We start from the raw sequence: 20,210 nt of genomic DNA, 5'->3' as shown, positions 1-20,210 counted from the left end.
ATTGCAACATCTATTGGCTTCAATGTTGGTAGTTATTACTTCTGGGCAACCGATTTATCCATCAGAGCATTCCGCTGGCGAGGAGAAATCATTTTAATTTTCCAAAGTTAAATAAAAATACTTCTGGAGTAGGTGGATAAACACCAGCTAAAGGTAAATTTGAATCATGCATAATGTCAAAATCAACAATTCCAAATGAATTAAACATTCTGACTCCTTAACATCATCGACATTTTAATCATAATATTGATTTTCTAATTCAATAAGAAACACTGTCACAGGTCAGACAATGATAAAGGAGGAGAAGGAGGCCTCAGGGAAGATTCCGGACTAGATGGATATCTCCAACCTGGCCTGGGAACGCCTCAGGATCCCCCAGTCAGAGATGGTTAATGTAGCTCGGGAAAGGGACGTTTGTGGTCCCCGGCTGGGGCTGCTGCCCTCGCGACCTGATACCGGATAAGCGGATGAAGATGGATAGATGGATGGATATTGGTATACATGTTTGCCAATAAAAAAAGTTACAGGAAATCGCAGTACAGAAATGCCAAAGATGCAGTTAAGGTGATGTAGAAGCAGTGTTTTCAATATATAGTTTATATATGTTAAATGTGTCAGCTGTAAATAATCTGGTTTAGTACATGTTGGTCACAAATATCTGATAACCAAACGCAGGGAATGCGTATTTTATGTTTAAAAAAGTTATTACTGGCTGATTTAGCCAGTCTGGCAATACTTTCCTAAGGATGCAAGTAAGCAGCTTAAACAGCTAATTAAAAAAAAAAGAATACATTCATACTGAAAGGCTGATTTTCTGAAAAGAATTGTATTCGGTTGTTTTCTGCTCTCTTGACTCAAGCTATTGGCTGTGAAGACTGGAAAATTGTTGGCAGAAGCATCTCATTAGACCATTTCTACCTTCAAACCTTCTGCTCTGCAGCAACAGCAATAAAAAGTCTTGGTTATTGTGATCATGATTGTGCAATTTAAGCTACAGGCTTTAATTTTACTGCAGTATTTAAACAATTCTTTAGCTACTTCATGTTGTACACTGGCTACACAAAAACAAATCAATAATGCCAGACAGTAAAGTCTAATTGTATGCTTTATTATAAGTGGGTTTTATTTCCACAACTTTGAGCTTCACAGTGTGGATTCAGGTAGCTGGGCGCACCATGTTTAAATTTCTCAGAGCTTTCAGTTTTTCTTTCCTTTGCAATAAAACAAGCTTGTGTTAGACCAAATGTTCCAGGTGACTTGTTAGTATGACTTAATTCTTTCAATTTTACACCTCAATTAGATTTGTCAACCTGATCTGACTTCCAGTGACAAGCACAATAATTAAATGCACTTTCCAATAATATTTTGAGTTCACCATAGCCTCCCCAGTTAGTGTAATTAATGGCGCCATGGGTCCTGTGAGAGTGGGACCAGCTGCTTGTTATGTCCTGTCACCAGTCCCATTTTTTTTACACCTTCGGCCACGTCCCTCTCTTCCAATGCCAAGAATACTGGTGAAGTATTGCTGGGTCTGAGGACTCTTTGTGCCCACCCTCAGAGAACAAACACTATTAAAGACTCAACAACGTGCCCCTTTGCCCATCCCCAGAGTGCAGCCAGTGCCAGCGTCTGTAACTGGAGAACAGAGAGCAAAACAGCTGCTCCCAGTCTACCCAGCATCTGCCACAACTGTGATCTCATGGAACAAAGCGAGAATGCAACCACACGTTTCGACTGGGTGTTCAGTCACACTCCAGCCATTGTCCTCTCTATCACACACGTTTTCTACCTTTTCTTCTTCTGTCACGATGATCCACACCAAATTGCATAGCATGGATCATCAAACATGTTCTATCCAATGTCAGTCATTGCAGTGATGTATATTTTCTTATGTATACGTTTAACTTTGTTGTATTGTGTGAACTGGATTCTTTCATGACAGACAAGTATCCTGTAAAGCAGTGGTGCACACCAGTTGGTCGCCAAGCCGAGTGGCTGGGTTCTTCAAACTGATTGATGGTTATTTTTATTTTTTTGGGGTAACTGCTGTCCCACAGACAGGTGTCTCAAACAGGCAGGCTGCATCTACAATTTAAATTGGGACCACCTGTTGACGGACATGCATTTACTCCTACTACACTTATTAAGCGGGGCACTTTTATGGAGTAAGGGGACTTGTGACACACATTTAAACACAACAAAAAATCAAATCTTTGTCACCCTAGTATGGGTCAGGCTCCAAACATGCGAAATCAATCTTACAGTTCCTGTAATGCAACCAGAGAAAGTATTGAATTGACTGGTAAACAATGTCCTGACAAAGCTTAGATAACATTATGTGGAACCCAAATTTGTACTCTAATCCAGGCCGATTCCTACTGGTTGCATAGGAAACAGTTCTATGGTGCCCAACCATAGTTGTGACAACATGCTTTTTTTAACTAGCAGTAAGATTGGAACAAAATGGCAATATGAAAATATAGTGTCAATAACAGACTATGTTCATATACAGGATATCTCAGATTTTGACCACAAGATTAGAACATTTTTACAAAATACTCCAGGGTCTTTCAGTCAACACCAGTTTTTATTTCTAATCAGCCAATGTCTGAAATCATTTCTACTTGGACAAAGTCCATATGTTCTGCAAGCATGAAGTAAAAAGACAACTTTTATAGCTATATGAAGCATGTCTGTATCTTTAGTAGATTCATTACCAAATAAAGTTTAAATTCCTTTCATTCCATAAGTCAATGCTTTTACAGTGTGGGTGGGTTTCTGGGAACATACAACAAAATCTACATCAAACTGACTCACTCTTGAATTCTGATTCGCAGATCCTTCAATCCTCTATGACACGTTCTCAATAAGGCGTTAACAGCTGCTTTTAACAGCACACCTGAATACCGCTCCCTGCGTGGCTGCATCTTTTTACTCTACAAGAGAGTTGAAGGTATTCGGGAAACCATTTAGTACTCTTACACACATCATCATCGTTGTCTTATTTGTATTTCAGACAAAGGAGGAACACTTGTTCATTACCCACCTGCAGCTAAACAGTGCAGTCTTTATCTAACATTACTTGACTAAAAATATTATGCGTTTGTTAAAGAATGCAAGTTGTGAGTTTTTTTCTTCTTTGTTTGTGTGCGCACATGAACATGAGTGTACCTGTTAGTGTGTTTTGTCCACCTTTAAGATGCAGTTATGTGTGTACAGTTTCCCCATATCACTGGCCAGTTCCATTCTACCAGGCTACTGGCCAATCATATCACTGGTATTGGCAAGCTACTCCCGTGTATAAAACATCTTGTACATAGCAACGTGTTACAATTGAGCATTCATTTCTGCAATCCTCTTAGACACCTTGTTTTACCTCCAGTCCTATTGGCCAATCAAAATGAGACAATTTCCAGCATGCTCAAACAAACCTTGGCTACTTATTCTAAAGTAGCTGACTTCTCCCTCTAGTGCAGTTTAGTTTGATTAGGATAGATGGAGGCAGTGTGTTAGTCAGCAACCGCTAAATGTCCACACAGGCATTCAAACAACAAGCTGGCATTTATACTGAAAAACAGTATACAGCGGAATTGCCCACTCTCGACCCAGATAACGACTCCACTAGGTACCATTAAATGTGCCACAAATGGGCCTCTGCTTGTATTAACTTCTATACTTAGATGTGGTGAGGCATGCAGCCAGCGTGACTGTGTGCATGTAGGTATGGCAGACTGTCAGCCCAGTCACCAGACAGCGCGTCTCAGATGGATCAATACAGGATTACGAACAAATCCCTTGCTTCACGCCTTGTTTTTAAGTGTGTTCAATTCTTAAGTGATGAAAAGGTTTTCCCTCATGAAGCCAGATGATTTCCAAAGTTTCCAGCTTGCCTGTCAGACAGTTAAATACATAAACCAGCTAAATCTCTTTATATCATCACGTTTTAACATTAAACTACTACTAGGCAGAAACCAGAAAACCAAATAAAGTTTTGAAAGGCAGAACTTTCTTTAAGATGCCTCTGATTTGTAGGCAAGTTTGTGTGTGTGTGAGTGTGTGTGTGTTCTGAGTTGTTCCAGTAGCTGACAGCTGACATCACCAGGGGTCTATTTCACAAAAGCTGAATTTACAAATCCAGGATAACCGATAATGCAAGGCTTGACTAGTAATTTGAACAGATGCACGTTCATGGCTAACCTTAAGATCCTGGTCAGGACCGGGCTAGCTGCACAGAATACATCTCCACGGGAACTTAGGTACCTCTTCTTTTCTGAAACCGAGTCAAGGCTAAAATGAGCCAGGATAACTGGAATATCCCTGCTTAATCTGCTATCTAGGTTTTGTGAAATAGACCTCAGGTGTGTCCATGCGGGGAGTGGAAAAATAAAACAGAGGAAAGCTGAGCCACACTGCTTATTTGACATTCCAGTGCAAGAGGTTGACTTTTCCGGCTCCTTTGACTTTGAACAACCAAAATAGATGATTGACAGAATGACTGACACTTAAGGAGAGCATGCTCTGCGCTGCCTGGAACAAGAGCTTTAAGACCAATCCACACTAAGCTATATGGTCTATTTTTTAAATTGTACCTAATGCTGGTTGAGTCAGAAGGAAGTGATCCTGTGCAATGAATGCCTGCCTCACTGCCTTGGTGGTTATTAAATGGTCCACATAACAAACAAACAAACAGCTTTGAATGTGGTTCTGGACACTGCATTCTCTTCCAGAGGGAATTGTTGGCCCCCTCTTCTGAAAACAAGGGGGAATAAAAATGTGAGCAGGCACACACACTGCACTCCCCATAATAACACACACACAGTACATACAACAGTATTCCTTAATTGACAACACAGGCTTCTTCAACATAAACAATTTCCCTAGATTGCCATGATACCAAATTATTCTCTTTACTCAACTAATTCCAGAGCTTTTCAACTTTGAAAACACTGTCTACAAGAGGGAACACACATCTGCCTCATCTGTCAACACATCTTAACTGAGGCAATAACAAACTTTGAGCTCACAGCGGAGGTGGCAGATAGGTCAGTCGACTGCGTATGTATGCATCATTTTGAGCGGAGGGAATAAGTGTCTATTCACAACATGGATCTGGAAACCCAAGGCACAGCGGGCAACCTGAAACCCCATGATGTCATCCTCGGAGAGCACGGGCTACCGGCAGTCAGTGAGAAAGTGTACAAAAACCCAAAGTCAACATCACACAATTACTGGGGTTAATTGTATTTACAGTTGAGCAGCTGTGGTGGATTACGGGGCTCGCCGATAAATTATGGTGCATGGTGCAGAGGCAAACAGTCCTCGTTAGGGAGGTTTGTAAGAGGAAAGTTGAATTGACAAGGATTCTACATTGGAGTAAAACTTTCACACTTTTCCCTTTCCGTTTCAGTTTTTAATGATGAAGTAGATCAATCAATCAATTAAAATGTGTTTAAATAGCAGTTTACAGCAACAAGCAGGTATCCAAAGGGCTTAACATCCGAAGGAGTAAAATCGCATCATACAATAGAAAGAGTGAACATAGAAAACAGTAAAATCAGAAAAGGTTACAAAGAAACAAAAGAATTACAAGTTCACACCAGTGCTACGTATTAAAAGCCAGCCGAAACAGATATGTTTTGAGTTTGGACCTAAAAAACAAGGATCCATGTGCTGTTTAGGGCCGAGAGTCTACACTCTAATACTTTTATGTCTACTGTTTTATGTTGCTAAAGATAAAAGTGTTTGCTAGGCTACAGAGGATTGGACTTGGAGTTGGTGGAAATTGTCTGCGCCACTTGAAAAGACATTCCAAGTTGGTCCAACACACTTTTGTAATTATGCATATATGGGAACGTGCAAGGCCAATGCAAAGCTTCGCAGAAACGTATGCCACATTGCAGAAAAGTCTACATTTATTAGATGCCTTCCAGAATTGGCCCATTTGTATTCCTCTTTCAGTCAGTTGTTACATTATGTAACTGAGCTATATTTAGTAAAATTGAGAATTTTATTAAGGTGAAAAAGTCAATGAAAAATATAGGTAAAAGCCTGACAAGACGTAGTGATAAATGGCATTTAAAAAGGAAACAATGTGATCTGATGGGACAAATTAGAAGCCAGACATTTTGTGTGTCTGGAGAGAGAGCGAGAAAGAGAGAGAGAGAGAGAGAGAGAGATGTCACCACATGCTATCCATGATGGATGGCCATTTCCTCCCACTCTACAGGTTCTTATAGAAAACTGTTCCTTTTCAGCTTTATCTTAGAGCTGGTATGCAGTGCTGATACAAGGCCCATTTCCCTGTAAGACCCACCCAACACAGACGTATGAACCCTAGATCCTTAAAACATCTAAGACTCTATATTCCTATCTGGTCCATGGGTATTACCCCACAGGTATCATTTCACTTAAAAGTTTAAAGTTGAAATTGTGAACTATAGAGCAGCCATAGCATTCGTGACAAGAACACCTTAAATGACCTTTGAAATGTAACCATGTGAGACTGCATTCTCTCTTAACATATGTTTATTATTAATGCCAGGATGTTGCAAGAGAAACATTTTTGATAAAGACTACTTTCTAATATGTTTTAGGCTAACAGGGACTTTTTTTACAGTGCAAAAGTCTTGGGTAGGTGTGAAAAAAGGCTGTAAACTAAGAATGCTTTCAAAAATATGAATAATGAGAGTTTGTTTTTATCAATTTACAAAACGCAAATTGAGCGAACAAAAGAAAAATCAATATTTGGTGTTACTACCCTTTGCCTTCAAACCAGCATCAATTCTTAAAGGTACACTTGCAAAAAGTCAGGCAATGTTGAGGTTCATAGAAGCAGTGGTTGGCAAGGAAATTTAGTGCAGCAGATGAAAAACCCATCAAGTTTATTTACCTTCAAAATCAGAAGATGTCCAGCAGTGACATCAGCTCAGAACTGGCAGAAACTAGTGGGACCCAGGTTTACCCATCTACTGTCCTGAGAAGTCTGGCCAGAAGTGGTCTTCATGGAAGAGTTGCAGCCAAAAAGCCTCAGACATGGAAACAATGCCAAGTGATTCAACTATGCACGAAAACATGGGGTGCAGAAAAATAGCAGCAGGTGCTCTGGTCTGATGAGTTAAAATCTGAAATATTTGGCTGTAGCAGAAGGCAGTTGGTACATACAATAATGAGTGTCTACAGGACACAGTGAAGCATTGTGGAGGTTCCCTGCAAGTTTGGGGCTATATTTCTGCAAATAAAATTGGAGATTTGTTCAGGATTAATAGTGTCCTCAATGCTGAGAAATACAGGCAGATAATTATCCATCACGCACTACCATCAGGGAGGCGTATGATTGGCCGCAAATTAATTCTGCAGCAGGACAACAACCCTAAACATACAGCCAAGGTCATTAAGAACTATCTTCAGTGTAAAGAAGAACAAGAAGTTCTGGAAGTGCCCTCACAGAGCCCTGACCTCAACATCATTGAGTGTGTCTGGGATTACATGAAGAGACAGAAGGATTTGAGGAAGCCTACACCCACAGAAGATCTGTGAATAGTTCTCCACAATGTGTGGAACCATCTACCAACCAAGTTCCTTCAAAAACTGTGTGAAAGTGTACCTAGAAGAATTGATGTTTTGAAGACAAAAGGTGGTCACAGCAAATATTGATTTGATTTAGATTCCTCTTCTATTCATTCACTGCATTGGGGGGTAGGAAGCACTTTGTACTACAGTGACATGTATGAAAAGTGCTGCATAAATAAAGTCTGATTGACTGTCATGTTTTCTTTTTCACACAGCGCATTAACCCTGCACCCCCACTGGATAGCCCTGTGATCAAAGCCTGCCAAATTCCTTGGTGATGATTCCCCTTTTGGGTGCAGTGTCAATATCAGAGACTGACACGGGAGGCTGCGTACTCAGTCAAACAAGCCACATAACATTAATTAGCCATGCCAGATATATTGCAAAGGCCCACATGCAACCTTGTGCATTCAAACATGGACCAAGACGAGATACAAAGACAGCTGTCCTGTCAGCCTGTGTCTAATACAGACAGACAGTGGGTGAAGAAACGATTGGACGCAGGGAGACATCCAGTCAACTCACGGGGGGTTGAAAACATCAAGATGATGATGAACTCCATTTGTCCTGGGTCCACAGTATTAACTTGTGTCTGTGGATAAGAGAATTACGGCCTGCTTAGGTTTCAGCGGTAACTTATGAACTGAAACAATAGATCCAGAGCAGTTCAAGAAAGCACTGTAACTTCAAAGTCTTCCCAAAAGTCAAATTTATGATTTTAAAGACTGTTGCATTTTCGTGCACACCAATAAATTAAATTATAAAATTATTAGGAAATACTTACAGTTTGAATAACACACATATTCACTTTCTTGCTGAAGAGTAGTTGAGAGGATCAACATCACTTTTCATGTTTGTTCTCTAAAATCTAAATATGAAGCTAGAGCCAGGAGACAATTAGCTTATCTTAGTCTTAAGACTTGACACAGAGGAAAATGTATTGTCGTGGGGGACCTCAGCCACAGTTGCTCTGTAGCATGGAAACAGGATTGTCAATCAAATGGTCATACAAGCAACCTTTGGGAATAAACTTCTCTCTATTAATGAATATTCAAATGAGGCTGAAAATATACAGTTTGTCAAAATATAGAGGCAGAGAGACAACAGAAAAATACTTGAAAACCCCCTTAGAGGTCTTGACCACCAGAGGTCTTAACCACCAGGTTGAGAGCCACTAAAGAAAATAAACAACATTATTATATATTAACTATTGATTCTTCTTTTCCAGATCCATACACTTGGTAGGCTTTGCACGTGCACACATACAGACACACAGACACACACACAGAAACTCTCACTGTTTACACAGACGAACTAAGCTCTCAGAGCAGAAACCCTCAGGGCTTTGTCTTAGCCAGAAGATCTCCCAACCCCCAAGTCTTTGTATCCCTGAATCCCTCCTTGTCCTTCTGAACTCTGGTGAAGGTTCAATTTTAGGGACTAAACTCCAGTTTGGCCCCTCAGGACTGTCTTGTCTCCCTCTGCTCTGTTTTGCTTGGTTTAGGCCAATTTACTGGTTGCAGTTATACTGTTACCAGTAAACAGTCAAGCCACCGCAAGAATATTCCCACGACACACACATTGATGGTTTTCAGGATGCACAGCTTACACCAACACCAAAAGCTAATAACATAACACTGAGGAGGACCTGTGTGAGCGCTGCCAACCGGCCATATTGACAAGTGATGACTATTTGCTTTACTCAGTTGTTGACATTGGTTTGATGCGATGCCTCCTCATCAGTCAGTCTTAAACGCCTTGGGGGAATCCAAACCAAACCTGCTGTAGTCGGGTCTGGGAACACAGCCGCCACCAGCCCGACCACACATAGAAAGCTGCCAAAAAAACTCTACCTCCTCTCTGTCCGAGCCTGTCAGTGCGACTGAGGGCCTCCTGTCTGTGATTGATGACCAGGGGTTCTGCATATATCTGAAGCTGCCGACACGTGTTGGCTCTGTTGGCTGGGAGTTGTCTCTGTTCTATTTAGTTTACATTATTCTTATTATTTCTCTGACCAACCCAGCTGTTGAGTGCATGCGTGTGTGTGCGTGTGTGTGTACATGTGCGCACGCAGGGAGTTCTTTTTCCATGCCCTTAGTTGTCCAGGTATGTGTAATGAAATCTTGAGTTTTGTTTTGAAAACCCTCAGAGTTCCAGTCATTTTCACGTTCAAGGTTTTTCCTCTCAGCTCCCTTCTTCTCCCCCATGTGTACTCCCATAAAACAGTCCACCCAAAGTCACTTACTTAATTTGTAGCGCTTTTAAAAAGTAAAATAAACAGGTTTGAAAAGGTGGGGAACACCCACCACCTTGACCACTTTGTGTCCAGAAGCAAAAAACTGTGTGTCTCTGTATGTGTGTAAAAATCAAACCTATTCAGGTTAAACTTGAATCAGGAAACCAATAAAGCCACAACATGTTGGCACTCGAGACAAACGTTGCTTATATTTCAAATGCTTGCCAGAGAAAGTTGTGTGCTCGAAACCGGTGCAATTGTTAATTAAATTTGATCTTTACGAGTAGTACAAGATAACGACTGTTGTGTTATTCAAAGTCGCATTACACAGGTGAAGAAAAGGAGCAGCAGCTGTTCATTAACACACAAACACACACACACAAACACACACACAAACACCTCATAAAATTTTAGGGAGTGAACACAAACTCTAAAAGAGAGACACACTTGCGATAAAGGGCAGTTAAAAAAAACTAACTGCTATTGTTGTAATTCACATGAACATTTTCTCAAAACAAGTATCACTTGCAGGCTAGTCACTCAACGACCACTAGTCTTTTTTTCTCAAATTGAAATAACTGACAGTGAATACTCATCACCTTTTATGCCATTTCAGCATATGATGATGTGATTGATGTGTGTTGACAAGAAGAGGAAGGAGCTGAAGCAGCACTAAGTGAGACAGACAGAGATGAGCTAAACCAGGTATGAATGCTCCAGCCTTTATCTCTGCAGTGCAAGTATGATTATTGTCCAATACTAATTAAATATCAATACTGATTAAATGATGGACAGATGTCAATGTGTCCATCTATCTGGAATCTAAATGGAAACTATGGGCTTCAAACAACAACAACCATATCACTGAATACACTAGAATTATTTCTTATGAAATCCAATAAGTAACCTGAATTATACGTTGTGATTATTGTGTTATACTTTTTGCTACTTTAAAGCTTCTGGGCAGGAGCTGATATTCAACTTGGTTGCCAATTTTGAAAGAATTGAATATATACAGCTGACCCCCAGTTTCTGGCATTTTAAGGCCTTTGTTTTTTGACAGGACAGCTTTAGACATAAAAAGGTAAAAGAGGAGGAATGACATGAAGCAAAGGGCCGCAGGTCACTGCGTCGAGGAATGAGCCTCTTTATATGGGCGCACGCTATACCAAGGGAGCTACCCAGGCACACCTGAGCCCCAATGTCAAAAACAAATTATACACATTTGTTTAAGACCATTTAACAGCATTTTCATTGACTGGTCTCACTCTCATTCAAACAGCACGGATAAAAAATATATTCAATATTACACATTTCCCTTGCCCTGTCGACAGATGTGGCTTCCTGCTCTAGGCTGCAGGACTGAAACGGACTAAGCCTTTCTCAAACAGACATGTAGCAAAAAGGCCAAAGCAAATACAAGATTCAACGAGAGGATTCTACAGACCAAGAGTATGAACCCTGAAACTGTCGTCTGATCCTTAAATCCTAATCTGTGTATTCTGACATGCCAAAATGCACTTGTATGAGGCCATTCATGTGCATTTGCAGCTCAACGTGTCCACCTACGTAGAGGTAATTAACAGCTGTGTCTGCTCTTGAACACCTACAATAACAATCCAGGCTGTAGCAGGTTAGCTAGCCGCTACTCTCTCTCTTTGTCTTTTTATTGTAATCCGATCCAGCCTCTCCTCTGGGTAAAGCTCTCAGAGCCGCCGAAGAGGCCAGACTTGGATAGGCAAGGAGAGAGAGACCGGCCTCCTCTCAGACTGTACAGGAACCGTAACTAAAGATGAAGAAGAATGAGTGATTGGTGTGGCTAACTTGTTTTTCTTCCTGAAAGTTGATTTGAAAAGCAGAAAAATGCTCCGAATGTCTAAATCAAGTCTTGGTTTGAACTGTAATGTCACACACTTGTTTGTAGATTTACAAATCAACATGACAGTATAAATGAAAATGTTTTTGTGAGTCAAATATGAAATAATACAGTGCTACAGTACAGACCAATCCTTAAAAAGCATTTCATCAAGCAGTTGAAAGGTTTGTTTTCCCCATACAGTCAATTGAGGCTATTAAGGAAGTCTGTATCTGTCTCAGGCGCACTGCTACCAAGGTGGTCCATTTAGGGCAGCATGCCAGTTACTGTAGCAGTATGTTTAGCTAGAAAAAGAAGGGGTTAACCATCTTTGATATTTTCAAAGTAACACAAGACACCTATTATAGCTCCAAAAAGGACAAAGTATCTCAGGCCAAACTGCAAGGGAGAACTGGTCAAAAATAAACATTAAAAATGTCATGGGGGAAAGTCTGGAAAATCATGACAACTCAAGCCAAAACAGTTGTCATAAGTGAAAAGTACCCACCGGGAATGTGGCAGACTAACTGCATACATACAGCAAATTTGGGTTGACAAGTACCACAAATTGACATGCAAGCTAGCGAAACATGACTCACCTTTATTTGCAATAGTAATTTAGTTCAACGTTATCTAATGTTAATCCAAACCTGGCAGGGATTGAAATGTGATGTATTATTGTGTGTGTGTGGCTTGTTTCTAGTGCAGTGCGCCTTTGTAAACCAAACATGACAACAGAAGCTTTCTCAAAAACACTGAAGACAGCTGAGATAACACTGTTTTTAATACTCCACACACTCCATCCTGTCCTGCTGTTCCAGGATGCGCCAGAGTCTTTGATTAAGGGATTAGCGTTGCATTGGTAAGTGATGTCACCCAGAGGGCAGACTCACCTGATGTGATCTATGCAAACCCGACTTGATCTGAATCTGAATCTTCACTGCAGCATCCTCCTGATCCGTCTTTATCCTCCAGTTGACAATGCAAAGCTCGATGATGTCAGCACATCTCCCTGCATAAGGCCTCACACGTACGACTCTAAATGCCCTCTGCCCTCTCCCGAATCTATGGGGGAAAAGACATGCACATATGAAACCTATTTCGCAATCTGTTTCATCATAAACACAGGGCTGAGCAACAGGAAAAACAAGAGCAAGACAGAAATTGACTTCATCTGTTTCTCCATGTCTGTTTCTCAGACGGAGTGGCACTCGCTGTCACTTGCTATTCAGCGGACAAGCATGAGGTTCACTTGCAGAATCGGATACGGTGCCGAATAGGGTCACACTATGGTGGAGCAGACTTGCAAGAATTCAGAACAAAGCTTTTCCAGATCAATCTGTTGAAAGATCAAACTGTCGAGGGAGATCACGTTGATGTATTTTGAGTGTGGTGCACAGAAACCCCTTCTTTATGGAGATATGAGAAATTATAAACTTTAGGCAAGTGTCACAAAATATACTCCTGTAACCTTGAGGCAATATTGTTTCAGCAAAAGAACACACTGAGTCACAGCTGGGTACGGCGCTGAACTAACAGAGCAATGAGTGTTGATTCTCTGACTTTCCCTTTCAGCTGAAACAGTTGACCTGTCTTTTTCCTTAATAAAACACAGTTAGGGCATAATGATGGGCCGACATCCTGCCTGCTACCTGCTTGTTAGTTACGCGCATACCTGAGAAGGAGAGACTGTCCACCGTTAGATTTGTTATCTGAACATAGTTTTTAAAACAGACGCATGAAATAGTACTCAATGACCTCCAAATACAGTAATAATATTTGCGTGATATTCTTTTGTTTTCTGTCTCTAGCTTCCTTTTCATACGCATACACACACAGACACCGACTCACACACACACAGATGTCTTTTATTTGCCAGGATCCTGCTGCAGATGGTGATCCAGTGTGAACTTTAACACAAGGATTCTTGACATTCTTTAAGGGTATGAGTTACTCTCCAACTCAAACCTCAAGCCGCTTTACTTTCCTGCCAGCAGGTCACTGTCACAGAAGGAATCAGAGCAAGCCTCTACTGACATATAAACAGGCTGCTATTGTCCTCTCTTAGGTACAGTAACTCTATTTTTCTCAGCCCTGCATGGGTTCGGCTCCCGTCTGTATACCCAACATCCCTACATTTGAGCTGTGTCAGCATATTCCGCTGTTTATGATAGGTCCTGTAGTGACAAGTTCATTGGTTAATGTAAAAGGAATGCTAATTTAACGATGCCTTTCCCTGGATCCCCTGCAGTACGCTGGTTTACTGTTGAAATCTAGGGGCAAAAACATACAAGGTATCTGTAAACTCAGATTCCAAAATGAACAATGATTTTTTTGCGCTGCAATGCACTTAATGCATATACTCAAAATCTCCCAATATTTCTTTTTGACAAGGGATGCTACATTATATATTTTGTTTGTTTATTTATTATGCATTCAATAATTTCACTGCTAATGAACTATATTTCATGAACACACTACAACACTAGATTTTAATGTTATTTAATGTTAACTTTTGAAGCAGAAATAACACAATAATAGTTTTGAATATAATCAAACCTTTATTTAAATTCATCTAAAACCATTAGAGACTAGGAGGTGAATCAGTCACACCACAAACAAAGGGCAAGTTGACAACAGTGCAGACTTTTTTGGACTAGAAACGGGCCTGTTAGCTGGTATGACAGAAATTTGGAGGAGCTGCTCAGAGACAAGATGCACCTGTCACAGGGAGATGTGCAGTATGTTGCCAAGGAATACATGCGATGGAGAGATCTCTTTGCAGCCTTATGTCCCACATGGGATGAAGAGAAGTGACTAAGTAGGTAATGTTAAAAGTTCCCATGGCATGAACATTTTACTTTTTGAGATTTTTTAACATTAATATGCGTTCCCCCAGCCTCCCTATGGTCCCCCAGTGGCTAGAAATGGCGACAGGTGTAAACAGAGCCCTGGGTATCCTGCTCTGCCTTTCAGAAAAAGTTCAGATGGGCCAATCTGGAATATTGCCCCTTATGAGGTAATAAGGGGCTAGGTTACCTCCCTTTCTCTGTTTTGCCTGACCAGAGAATTCCGCCCACCTATGAGAGACATTGTGTCTTTCAAACGAGCAGAGTGGCAGTTGGTACCACATCCCCAGCCTCCACCTTGCCCCCCCCCCCTCTCCTCCTCAAAAGCTACAGACTCAGAAATGGCACATACTAAGGAAAGCTCATTGTGGGACTGGTTCTGGTGGCTGTAATTCTTTTTAAAGTTATTTTTCAGGGTTTTTTCCCTTTATTAGACAGACAGACGAAGATGTGTGAAAGGGGGAGAGAGAGAGGGGGAGTGACATGCAGCAAAAGGGCCGCAGGCTGGATTCGGGCCCGGGCCCGCTGCGTCGAGGAGCAAACCTCTGTATGTGGGCACCCGCTCTACCCACTGAGCTATCTGGGTGCCCTGGTGGCTGTAATTCTTTACCAAGGCTGAATTTTGGGAAAGAGACTTCAGATATGGCATTAGGGGACCACTAAGCCATATATAAAAGCATCCAAAGAGCACCATGTCATAGGACCTTTAAGTGGTAACGTCAGTGACATGTTTGAACCGTTGCATAGTTTTGACTCAAACGAACTTAACGTTCAGCTCACTCACTGTAAAAACAATTGTCGGCTTCTGACTCCGTTAACGACTCTGTTACCGTTAACATTAAACAGGCTGACGTTAGTTTGCTAGCTAACTGGTAACAGTCTTTACCATTAGTTTGCTGTGACGTTTTAAAGCGTGGTTATTAGTGAAATCGGTAAACCGCTGCATCTCTATAGGCTATTTGACAAGACAAAAATTTCCAAATCTGTCACAAATGACTAGAAATTGCTGTATTATTATTTTTGCAAGAATAAAAATTCTTTGTTAGACACTGTTAGATAAAAATGTTTCCTCTTTCATACACATGACCAGGCATTAACAATCCCTGCACCGCTATGGTAAATTAAGCAAGTGAAATCAAAGCTTCTGAGAGTTTCTAAAATGTACAACATTCTATCAGATGTTGATATCTTTCATATCAGGCACTCCGGTCGTTGGTAGACGGAGTTTGTGTCCGGCCTGCTATTTTAGAGGAGAAAACAGGATTTTATTATAGTCAGTTGGGTTTATTTTACATAGCCGTCCACATGCTCAGCAGAAAGTCAATTAGCTTGCTACTTTGGAGGAAAATTGCTGCCGAGACGGCATTATAAATCAGAGAATACCCTCGCACACGCACATGCACACACACACACACACAGGATCAACCCAGCCAAATACTATCGCTACTGCAGGAGAATCAACCCTCAGTCTATCTCGATCAATACAGCTTTTAGCTTTGGATTTCACTTTCTTCAAAATATCATTGGTTTAAACATCAAGTGAAAGCACTCTAAAATTTGATTTGAGAGTTTATATTGAACATTTATCAATATGTCTCAGTTTTACATTAATGACATTACACATAAAGCATGTGCTATGTCATTCAATTCATAGGAATTTTTATTTAGTTGGAAAACAACATATACAGAGTGGCAGAGAAAAAGCTTGACTCACCATCCACACATATGTCATCAGAAAGCATCCTGTCACTGTACCCAGCTACTGCTCCAGCAGTTGTTTTTTCCTGGAAGAAAAAAAGTTGAGTTATTAGAAGGAGCTCATATGTCTGCCATATCTAACTGAAAGGACTAAGACTAAATTTTAAGCTCAAGTCACCTCCCCACTTTGACTTTCACACAATCATGCAAATTACCCGTTATCCTCTACTGTTCGTCGGTCTTCAATCATCCCCCACTCATCCTGTACCTCTTTCTCCTTTTTTGCCTTTCTCTCTAATAACAGGATGTCAGCTTTTTCTCACATGGTTGCTGACCTTCCAGGCAAAGAGCAGAGCAGCTTTAAGTAATTCCTGTTGCCTGCATTTGACTCTCTTTGGTGATTATAGATGAAACAGTGAGCTGGGCATCTGTACTCAGCTCTAGTCACTGATTAAATTGTCAAAGAGCCGGTGGAGCCTACAGGTAAGAAGAAAATTATTCCTAAGTGGAACAAGATCAGCTGCATTATGCATGTACTTCCTAGCTGACGGGAGCTAGAGGAGGTAATACTCTCTCAGTGATCAGTTTATCTCTACGTTGAAAATTCAAACTCGGGTAAAGAACTTTGGCCACAAAGTGATTACCCAGACTACCTTTCTCAAGAAAACGACATGGCTAATGCAAGCACAGGCCGGAATAGCAGGCAGCATTGGTGTTGACAGTGTTGTTACAAAGAAAATAAGGCAGTGTGACTGCATTTTTCCCTTGACATGTATGGGTGTGACATACAGTGGTAGTGTGTGGGAAGAACAGCCAACCACTGGCAGAAATCAGTGAATAAATGACAGATGGAAAAGCCATACCTGTAGAAAGCCTTGATATGAGATGGCCCTCTGTCACTGTGTGTGTGTGTGTGTGTGAGTGTGTGTGTAGAAGACATTTGCTGGCAGCTGGTAAAGATATTGAATAAAGTCTGCCTGGGACTGAATCTCTTGACAGTTTGTCTCTCTTGACATACTGTAGCTCCAGCATTTGACCCGTCTGGCAGTCACTGTGCTCATATTACATGACAGACTGCTTAAAGCTAGAGTGCGAGGTGATAAACTCAAAACTTAAGTTTCTTCTGCTTTCAGACAGAAATCTGCAAACCTTAGCGCTCCCCGATGTCTAACATCCTTCAAACGTTTTGGTAAACACCCTTCCCCCATACTTGGTCATTACCTGTCCAGTCCCACAATACTGTTTCCATTGAGCTTGTTAATATGCACCAAATATCTCGGCTCTGATTGGCTGGACTCATTTCCTGTAATTATAAGGGAGGAAACTGGGGTGAAGGGTTGCAGCTTACTAAGTTTAGCCCTGTGGACCAATCCAGACTCAGGCAAGTATTCACTTGAGATCCTGAGTGTTTGTTCATGTGTTTATGTGCATCATTGAGTGAATGTGTGTGTGTGTGTGTGTGTGTGTGTGTGTGTGTGTGTGTGTGTGTGTGTGTGTGTGTGTGTGTGTGTGTGTGTGTGTGTGGCTGCAGGTATGCTCACATGGGGCAACAGTTTCTAAGAAGAGCTGGTGTCCTCCTGCAAAAGATCTAATGTCATATTTGTAATGTATTAAAAATACATAGTTTCTTCTGATTTCTAGTTTAAGGGCAGGATATGCAATATACGTAAACATCCTGTAATACAATAAAGAATCTAGTCATTCATATGACTATCTTTTCTTCTTGTCATGATTTTCTGCAGCCATATTTCCATCAAGCCTTCATTTTTGGAAATGGCTCAGGACTCGTCATCCTTAATTTTCTCATTTGTGGTGGTTTCAATCAACCTCGCATAGAAGTGCATTATGAAGCCAACAAGTGCACACACAGAAAGTGCTGTTCAGTTTAAGATTTTAATTTCTGGAATACTATTAGCCAACATTATACTACATACAGTACAAAGCTCTGTAAGGACCCCATTTCACAGGCCTGACTTCGTGCCGCATGTTGGTACAATTCACACACATACACACATTTTGTGTCAGCCATCAGTGCCAGAAAGTCCAACAAAGTGAAACACTCAAGCCTGTGGTAGACCACAAAGCCTTGCCGTGCACCCTCACTTGACATGCCATCCGCATCGTGTAAGCCTAATGACAGGCGTTACTCCTGCCACGGGCAGAGCCAGGGCAAGGACTGGGTGGAGGTTTGATCACTCTCTGTGTTTAATATTACCCCAAAACACTCACTCAGCTCTGCTTCAATGGGCTGCTCTGTCCTGTAGAGAGTCAGAGGGCGGTCGGTGCAATCAAAGACAACACCACAAACCTGAATAAGGTGCAGCAGTGCACAGCACTCTAAGATGCTGTTGTGAACATCTGGAGTTCAGTGATGTGACAGACTTCAGCACTGGTTCACTGACGCTAGGGGATAACTGCAGAGCACAGAGAGGTTTAGTGCCATGCATTCAACAGTCACATATATCCAGTGACACCATGCCACTATACAATGACTGACAATGGAGTCTTTAGCTCGCTGCCCGACATTAACACACAAAGTGGGTTTTTTCTTCACTCTCCCTCTACGCTGGTGAGCACAATCAACCTTAGTTGACAAATGAGCACAAAAATCATAAAGCTCGAGGTTTAAAGCTCCGTCTTGACTTTGGAAGCAGGAGTGTAGAAAACAGTCTCACTCAAACGTCCATTTAGTAGCTTTCAATCACATCAATTGATCTTTAACAGCAGATGGACTGTAGGCCCAGGTTGGTTTGGAATGATAATTCATAGGAGTGTTAATATTATGTATTCACTGGTCTCATGATTCAATTTGATTATCCTGTCAATGATTAAAATCAATGTCATCATGCATCAACTCCTCAATATTATTATATAGTGCTACACCTGGTTTTAACTGAAAAATCAAAGCAGTCACACATGTACACACACACACACACACACATATCCCCTTCTTTATTGTATCTAGTCTGAATGAAACACAAGCCGAACACAGAAGACAACATTCAAAAGGCAGAAACAAAATATTCAGCGGACGAAAAATCAACAACCAACATAGGCAATATTCGATTAATTTCTGTCAGTGCATCAATACGTCTGCATTGCAATGCATTGAACTAACAATTCAACTTTCAAATTAACATGGAAAAGGGAAATCTGAACACTGACATCTCCAAGGCAACCTGTTACTGGTGATAAAAAAAGATGTGATATGATCGAAAGTTACAAAACAGCTAATAAATGGACTTTGAGGTGGGAATATTTTACCAGCCATATAATAGATGTCCAAGTCATAGATGATCAAGTCAAGTTTTAAAACTCATATCATATTTTGTATTTTACCTGGACAGACCTTCTTTACTTTAACTATTTTCACCTCAATAAGTCAAGGACGCCTATCAACTCAACTGCATCTCATCTTAACGGAGTTCAGAAGCGATATTCTCCCTTAGGTCAGACGATAAGATGTACTGAGAGGCCATCATTATGTCACCCAACTGAGAAGCATCCCCATCACCATCACCATCATCATCATCATCATCATCGTCACAGAGTCCACCAATAACAGTGTCGGAGGTCCCGCTGATCGCCCCCGGCTGCTGACAGCATCAAACTCAGCGCAGACAGCAACATGAAGCACTTCGGTTGAATTTGAATGAACAGCAGCACGGAAAACTAATTACGGAGCCCTCTGGTTTCAGTAAGAACAGTTTGATAATCCCAACCGCAAACCAACTGCTGCAACTCAAACCAGATTAGCCTGCTGAGGTTGTCTTTTTATTCTAAGGTAAAGTATGCTTACCGTCTCCTTTTCGTTTCAACAGCAGCTCGACAGGATCCCAGTTTGTCTTGTTTTGAACTCCACCGTGCTCCGTTCTGTTTGCATGTGTGTCCCTCCGTCTTGCGGCGGAGTTTTCCAAGAGTACCAAGCGTAATTTTGGGCTGGTTAAATCTCGCGTCGTTCTGCGCACAGCTCCCACCTCCGACGTCTTGGAGAAGTGCACGT

General features: G+C 41.2%; 1 protein-coding gene across 1 annotated transcript in view; it reads right to left on the bottom strand.

Annotated features, from left to right (window-relative positions):
- The window catches only part of bmpr1bb (bone morphogenetic protein receptor, type IBb), a 50,396-nt gene extending 30,186 nt beyond the window's left edge, over positions 1-20,210 (bottom strand). The window contains exons 1-3 of the mRNA XM_034896933.1: positions 20,007-20,210; positions 16,224-16,293; positions 12,554-12,725 (exon numbers count right to left, since the gene is read on the bottom strand). The gene's annotated coding sequence lies outside the window, so the exon portion shown is untranslated. The remainder of the gene's footprint in view (positions 1-12,553; positions 12,726-16,223; positions 16,294-20,006) is intronic.

This window comes from Etheostoma cragini, chromosome 16, assembly GCF_013103735.1.
Source record: "Etheostoma cragini isolate CJK2018 chromosome 16, CSU_Ecrag_1.0, whole genome shotgun sequence".
NCBI lineage: Eukaryota > Metazoa > Chordata > Actinopteri > Perciformes > Percidae > Etheostoma > Etheostoma cragini.
This window is presented reverse-complemented; position numbering and strand designations above follow the sequence as displayed.